A 7,500-nucleotide genomic window follows, 5' to 3' on the forward strand; every position below is an offset into this window, starting at 1 on the left:
GCCCTGGGAACAGCTTTTTACCTGGCGTCGTAAAAAAAAAAAAAAAAAACGAATTATTCTTCAGTCTGTAATACTGTGGCCCAAATAGGGCTTACAGAAATTCTTTAGATTCTAGAGTGACGAGTTCTCGATCCTAGGGGAACAAAGGACATGATCATTAAAGTGCCTCAAAATGGATGAACAAGTGTGGCACATAACCAAATGGATTAAGCCCTTCTTCCCCCCTTCCCCTACCTGGTGGAGCTTTTCCTTTTATTATGTCTGCCGACAGATGGCTTTTCCAATTTCTGTGTGTGTGTGTGTGTGTATGTGTGTGTGTGTGTGTGTATGCGTGTGTGGTCACGCCTCTCATTCTCTCTCTTCATCACAACTACTTGTCGATCTTATTTCCAAAATATCTTATCACGACAAATAATCAGATGTGCACGAGTCGCCGTGTAGTGCCTCCACAGAAACAACATAATCGTTGTATGTGTGTGTGCATGTGTGTGTATGCACTGTCCTGTACACACACATCCCCCGTCTCGTGAATCCAAGTCATGGGAAGGGACCCGTTGAGAAAGAAGTCTATCCATCCCGCTCACCTTGATCGCGCAGAGAGCCCGACTGGTTTGTCTGCTGCTGGAGTGCACAAGTTTTCCTGGTTGGGGAGTTATTTCAAAGGTGCGTTTCCACGAAACTGACGTTAAGGAAAATCATCTCCCTGTCGTCTGGGCGGTGGATACGAGGGCCCCTCCTTGAAGCACTGGAGATGACTTTGCACAAGCAGTGTCCTGATCGAACATACCCAAGCAATACCTCTATGACATCGAGCCCCCTGCTACTTCGGGGTGGGTGGGTCTCTTCTGGCAAAAGGCTAGGTGGAAGATTGTGTCGTCAAGATGCTTTGGCAATGGGACGACTATCTGTCCCCGTTGATTAAAAAGCCATGAGGCGGCCACGGATCACCCGGCACGGCCCGAGAACGACAGGCCTCATTACAAACCCAAGTCTTATGATTTACTGTTCCACAGAAATCTAGAATCCAACTTATATCACCTCGTTTCCTACAAATACTTATTCTAGGTAATTCTATCTATCTGTGGAAGCCTGTGAGGAGTTTAAAGAGTGACATGACCTGCTAATGACACAAAAATAGTGACATATTCGTGTTTGTAAACTCAGACGACGACATCGCCGTGGCCAATATAAGCAATGCACCATGGTCGGTCAGTGACAAGACTTCGCAAGAGATGGGAGAAGGGAAGATTCCAACTATTGCCGGGGAACTATCTCGTAACGTAACCTAGACTAACCTAACTTGACCAAAGAGGTTTGGCTACCGACATGATGAAATGTGACCAAATGGTTCACTCTCACATACCGACATGATGTAATATGTGACCAAACGATTCACTCTCACATATTTTGTAATTATCGAGTGAAGGAACAGCAGTGCATAAGTGTGAATGTTGTTCTCTGCATACCGACATGTTGTTCTTTCACATACCGACATGATGTAATTATGTGACCAAATGATTCACTCTCACAGATTTTGTAATTATCGAGTGAAGGAACAGCAGTACATAAGTGTGAATACACGAGCCACCCGACAACAGCAAAGGTTTTGTCCTGCAGTGCATACTTTCATCAGAATGTAACATTCATGAATATGGAATGACAAATCAACGGGTTAAATGATAAAGTTCACGTATTTTTGAATATCTTTTAATGACAATATTTTAATCTTGTTTTTGAACATCAGCTTCATCACCAATTAACACTTTTCAGCAAGTTAGACGACGACATGTGATCAGGGCAGTGTCATCAGCAGCGTCTCTGTGTTCAGTATAAGACATGTTTATGAAAAATAGATAAAGAAGCAGCGTTTGATAGAAGTATTGAATAGACAAAAGTTCAGCCACATCCATCGTGGTGGATATATTCATGGCCGCCAAAAGAACTCTCTTGGACGCAGTGGTGTGTGTGTGTGTGTGTCCTTCTACTTACCCTGGACAGAATTTAAGTGTGCAGGCAGCAGCCCCATTTCGGCACACGCAGTTATTACAACCGTCAAACCACGTCAAACCCTCCGGGCATCCTGGTCATTGAGAAAGAGAACACACTATTTATTACCATGGGTTCGTGGACACTCTTGTCAAACATGTATTGTAGCTTCATCAACGTTCGTTCCAGAAAAAAAAAAAAAAAATAATAATCCCAACGGGCCCCTTCCCCACCACTGCATTTATTGTGACATCATGGTTGTCTATACATTAAGGCAAGAGACGCATTGTGAAAGAATAGTGCATTTGTAGTTGGCACGTTAACTTCATCTATTCTCAGCACATGTCTATACTATAGTTTTTGAACAGTTATTGGATGTTTCAGTACAATTCGTACTCACCTTTGGCCAATTCCACGAAACACGGAAAGAATCAGAAACGCTGTGAAAACCCAAAATCTCATGTTGCACTCGAGGATAACGGTATGAAACTTCAACGTATCTAGGTAACTGACATCGTCAAGTTGCTTCGTTACCCGTGGATCATACACTGCAGAATCACACCCGCACTCCATTGCATCTCTTCTTTACTCTCTTTTTTACTTCTTTTTCTTCACTGTCTATTTCAAATGGAAGATTTATGACACATTGACACAAGAAACTCTCATTTCTTTCATCGGATCAGTTCCGTGGAAATGTGTCTATGTTATCATTGTAAGTATTTAATGATGAGAGAGTGAGGGTATGGCAATTCGTGTTGGGGAGAGGATTCGAAGGTCGTACGGGCGATTTTAACATTCCTTAACCACTCAATTGTGGTCCTTCAGAACACATCTACGCAATAACGCCAATGTAATGCAGTTAGAAGCAACAGCATTACGTTGCCAGTAAGCAATTCTTACAGTGCGATTATTTTACAGGATGAATAAATAGATAATTGCACTACAAAAAATAGATAGATGAATTTATTGAAATATACAAGGAAATAAAATAATCAGTCACGTAGGCACAAAAATGTCTGCGGCGTCGGTATCAGCCGTGTTAAGAGACAAAAACAAGTAAAGGAGGTTCCTGATCCGGAAAAATCGCTTCGCCACAGCATCTGTGTCATCGATCGTTTTGGTGTTTCTTGAGAACACATGAACATGAACTCGAAAGAAATATTCCTCTTGCACCACATTTTCTATTGTCCCAAGGATTATGTCAAAAAGTATGGGTAATCGGTGTCACTCCCCGATTCTTAGAAGTATCATAATCACCTAACCAAGTTTTCGTTTGTGCTAAAACATCAAAATTACTTTCAAGCGTCTTATTTCCGATATTGTAATATTTTCTTGGAACTGGGTCTCTCCACTGATTGCAATCCAGTGGAAAAAAAAAAATCATTATTTCAATAGGTCGAAAAAATTTCGGTTTCAAAGAGACAGTCTCTCATATTTCTAGTACTACCCCATAATTAATTTAAGACAGTCATCGCCAATTCTGAATTCGAAAACTCGGTCAACTGTATCGTCGGCAATTCATGACCGGACACACCATCTCCGGACCGTCACCTCTTGTTGTTGATGACTTGTAATAACCGCACATACCCAACACCACCCGACGATTACATTGATATAGGTACATTTTCACATTCAAGCACCTAAACAGTCTCAGGCGGGATTAAGTCTGTTGCCCTTAAATAGTTGTATATATGGGTATTTAATTTAGAAATTACACATATTTAATAGAATACACTACCTTTGACTTAGAAAGGCATATGACTATGTGTTCTCTCATTGAATAACAAGGCACAAGGAAGGTGCTACTTGGTATAATGGCTGTAATTCCTGTAGTCTTCTATCTGCATTTTTTTAATTATGAGATTAATAAGCTTAGAACAATAAAACCGGAAGAAACAGTAATTGAATAACAAAGAAATTACACAGAATAATTATAACAAAAGGAAAAATAAAACAAAACAAGGGAAGAGATAGGGCGCGCAGTATGAAAAATAAACACTTGTCATGTATTTCAGATTCACCTAATCTTGATGTGTGTATTACTGTAGAAAAACTGCATTCTTCGACAGTTTGGATGAAAAACAACGTGAAAATCTGGTTTCGACAATATATAGGCGGCGCTTGCTATGACGTCACGTCGTCATTCCTGGAAGGCAAGATCAGTTTGAATTGTTAAAATGCTAAAGTTGCCTCCTAAAGAAATTTTCCTTTTTTGAATTTCAATTTGTTGAGGAAACGAACAATATATTAGGTTTACTAGAAAGCATAAATGCATTTACTACAACCGAAGGAAGCATCAGGGTTTGCAGGAAAGGGTGTCTAGAAACGTGCAACAAAAGACGCGTTGGCAACAATCCAGCTTCTTATATAAACAGCGCCCGAGCATTTCCAGGATGCAGACGTTGATCTCAGCTCAAACAGTGGAGTTGTCCTCGTGAAGATGAAGTCTCCTCCTCTGGTTCTCATCGTGGCATTCATCTGCTGCAGCTTCTTAGTCTCATGTGAGTAGAGTCTACATCGTAATTGGGGAAAAAAAAGCCACAATCGCAATAATTTTACTAAAAGAAAAGGCACATTTGCACAAGCAATCCCTATTTTGCTTACATCTCGTATCAGAGTTGTCGATATATTTTACTTTTGATGGTTTATTCTGTACCCCAAGTGTTGATGACGTCGTGGGGTTTCAGTGAATAAGTGTGTCTTTCACTTTCCAATGAAATTTTCTTCGTTGTTACTGTTCTTGACGTTCTCAGGCAGCGTATTACTGAGCCTTCCAGCAATCCTTACATTTCGTGGATCATTCAGTGTGCGCTGTTCCACACAATGTCTAAAAGTCATAATAGTATCCAGGTTGAAGTCTTTCAATAGGTCACGAGTATATCCTGGTTTACTAAACTTCAATGCCTGATGAGTCATGACATACTGTACATTATTACGCAATGCGTGCCTTGATTAGTAGTGGAGATAGAACGTTTATTAATATTATAGATATGCACAGCAACTTACAACTTCTTAAAGATGTAATCAGTCACTCCATAATAGAGCGAATTGGTGCAGTAATCCAAACAACTTAACACATAATATCATTGTGGTCTTTTTATCTAAATGTTTCCGGAGAAATACAATGGTTCTTAAATGGTGTACTGCTGTCCTTACAAATTGGTTGTTTTGGTCTTTAGATGACAAATTATCGCCTATTATTCCTCCCAAGTACGAAACAGTTTATCTCACTCCCATAATGGTACAGTTTATTCGAAGTCTAGAAAAGTCAAACCTCTTGAGGTCATTATTCTTCCCCACAGTTAAACATTCGGTTTTATATTTATTCAGCTTCAGCTGTTTAGCTTCCATCCATTTATTAACATCTTCCATTATCTTGCTCACTCAGTGGCATATAACACTATCATAGGCAAGGTATACATAAGAGATCGGATGACCGTTTGTGACCAGATGTCTGTGATGGGGCAAATGTCCATGAAGGACCAAATGTCTATAAAGAGCAAGGTGTCAATAAAGAACAAAATTATAATGTAAGGCATGATTTTGGAGCTCAAAACGGGTCAAAAAGATGTAATCACGGTTTTCTTAATACAATGTACTTTAATGCCAGTAGTATATATACACACAATATTCACAAATGTACGGTGCTATACACGTACACCGCAACATGCCCACCATTTCCAAAAACACTCCGAGCTCATCGATGAACAATTTTGCTCTCCAAGTCGGTGGTCAGAGACCACCGACTTTGAGAGCAAACTTGTTCATCGATGAGCTCGGAGTGTTTTTGGAAATGGTGGGCATGTTGCGGTGTACGTGTATAGCACCGTACATTTGTGAATATTGTGTGTATATATACTACGGGCATTAAAGTACATTGCACACAGGTAACTTACATATGCTCTAGCCCCCCCTCCCTCAGCCACTTCCATCCTGGTTTCCTCAAATCAATTCGGAAGAAACAACATTCCCATTGCACCACATTTTCTGTTGTCCTCCCGAGGATTGTGTCAAAAGAATCTGGGTAATCGTCGTCACTTCCCGATTCTTAGACGTATCATAATAACTTAAGCAGGTTTCTGTTAGTGCTAACTTTCATTTATAAGATCCTGGATATCAAGCGTCTTATTTCCGACTGACTGAACATTCACAATTGATCTATCTTTTGGTGTTGGTAGTCATGATCAGCACTATCATCTTAAATCTCAAATAATTTATACAGCTCTTCTCAGTAGCCCCACAATCGTTGGGCTTGTAGTTTCCTGCATATTTATAACAATAAAGGTCACATAATGCTCGCATCTTTCCACGCGCATTATGGATGTAAATCTCAACATTTTCATAACTGACCACTGATTTTTGCCATTCTTTACATTTTTCAGGTGCTTCGGCCTCGTCGGGTCATCACTGCTATCTTCCCCCAGATCCAGGCCCATGCGTTGCTTACTTTACTCGGTACTACTTCAGCCCAAGGTTTAAGAGGTGCCAGAGTTTTGTCTATGGCGGCTGCGGAGGAAATGCCAACAATTATGAAGACTTTGGTGATTGCCAATATCAGTGTGCTAGTTCATAGAGGCATATAAATAAATGACGCTAGTTATATAATCACCTGTTTCTTTGTTTCCTCTCTACATGAAGAACGACGGCATTTAACACCCACAACGATATCCAAGGCGGATCTTGTGAAAGATAGATTCCGCCCTTCTAACAGGAGGTAGGTGGATGGCCTCATACCTAGTGACGAGGTAGTACCATTGGACTGGGACCGAAGTATTAAAATGGCTGCTATGATCTGGCTTTATTGGTGGTGATGCCCTTGATCTGTGCTAGTGGGAGTGTTATCCTCTTGAACCTCGTCGCTGCCTTGGCAGCAGCATCCGCAACAGTGTTCTTTGGAATCTTAATATGACTTGGGTTCCAGTGATACCTTGCAGACCTCTTTTATCGTTAAGTAGACTTCATCCGTTGTCTTCCTGACTGGATGACGTCAGTAGCATTCCTTGAGTCTGTGGTGATCACGACTGCCCAGCAGAGAGGACGGGATCCAGGGTCTTGCCGTACTCCTCTCTCGATTTTGATTTTTTTTTTGGTATCCTTATGTAGTCGAATTACAGTGGTACCTTTCGTATAAATCTTTTCTACAACCCTTACGATCTGTTTGTTTGTACCCTGCTTGCGTAGCGAGTTTAGTATTGCTATTTGTTTTACCAAGTCAAAGGCCTTCTCATAATCTACAAAGGCTAGACAAAGAAATACATTGTATTCTGTCGCTCTCTGGATTAGTTGGTTCATCGCATGCAAATGGTCCAGAGTCGAGTATCCGCTTCTAAAGCCTACCCGTTCTCTCGGTTGGTTTCCACCTAAAACTGGACTTACTCTATTTGTAAGGATATTGGAGAACACTTTATATACATTTGATAACAAGCTAATTGGTCGGTAATTACTAAAATCCTTCTGGTCTCCTTTTTCATGAAGCAAAATTACTATAGCATTGCACCATGCAAGCACTGTTTG

The 7,500-nt window shown here is 40.7% G+C and overlaps 3 protein-coding genes across 7 annotated transcripts in view; 2 read left to right on the plus strand and 1 right to left on the minus strand.

Moving 5' to 3' along the window:
* The window catches only part of LOC143032005 (uncharacterized), a 529,471-nt gene that overhangs the window by 234,408 nt on the left and 287,563 nt on the right, over positions 1–7,500 (minus strand). The gene's annotated exons all lie outside the window — the stretch shown is intronic.
* The window catches only part of LOC143032009 (large ribosomal subunit protein mL43-like), a 320,821-nt gene that overhangs the window by 174,698 nt on the left and 138,623 nt on the right, over positions 1–7,500 (plus strand). The window lies entirely within an intron of this gene.
* Positions 1–7,500, plus strand: part of LOC143032008 (uncharacterized) — a 74,197-nt gene that overhangs the window by 14,145 nt on the left and 52,552 nt on the right. The window contains exons 4-5 of one of the 4 annotated variants that reach the window (XM_076196469.1): positions 4,002–4,487; positions 6,369–6,591. The exons of 2 other annotated variants lie outside the window; for them this stretch is intronic. The gene's annotated coding sequence lies outside the window, so the exon portion shown is untranslated. Of the gene's footprint in view, positions 1–4,001; positions 4,488–6,368; positions 6,592–7,500 lie in introns of those variants that run through there. One more of the 4 variants, XM_076196470.1, reaches the window with a different exon arrangement.

The sequence above is a fragment of the Oratosquilla oratoria genome, chromosome 12 (genome assembly GCF_046742065.1).
Source record: "Oratosquilla oratoria isolate Oo_2021 chromosome 12, ASM4674206v1, whole genome shotgun sequence".
Classification (NCBI taxonomy): domain Eukaryota; kingdom Metazoa; phylum Arthropoda; class Malacostraca; order Stomatopoda; family Squillidae; genus Oratosquilla; species Oratosquilla oratoria.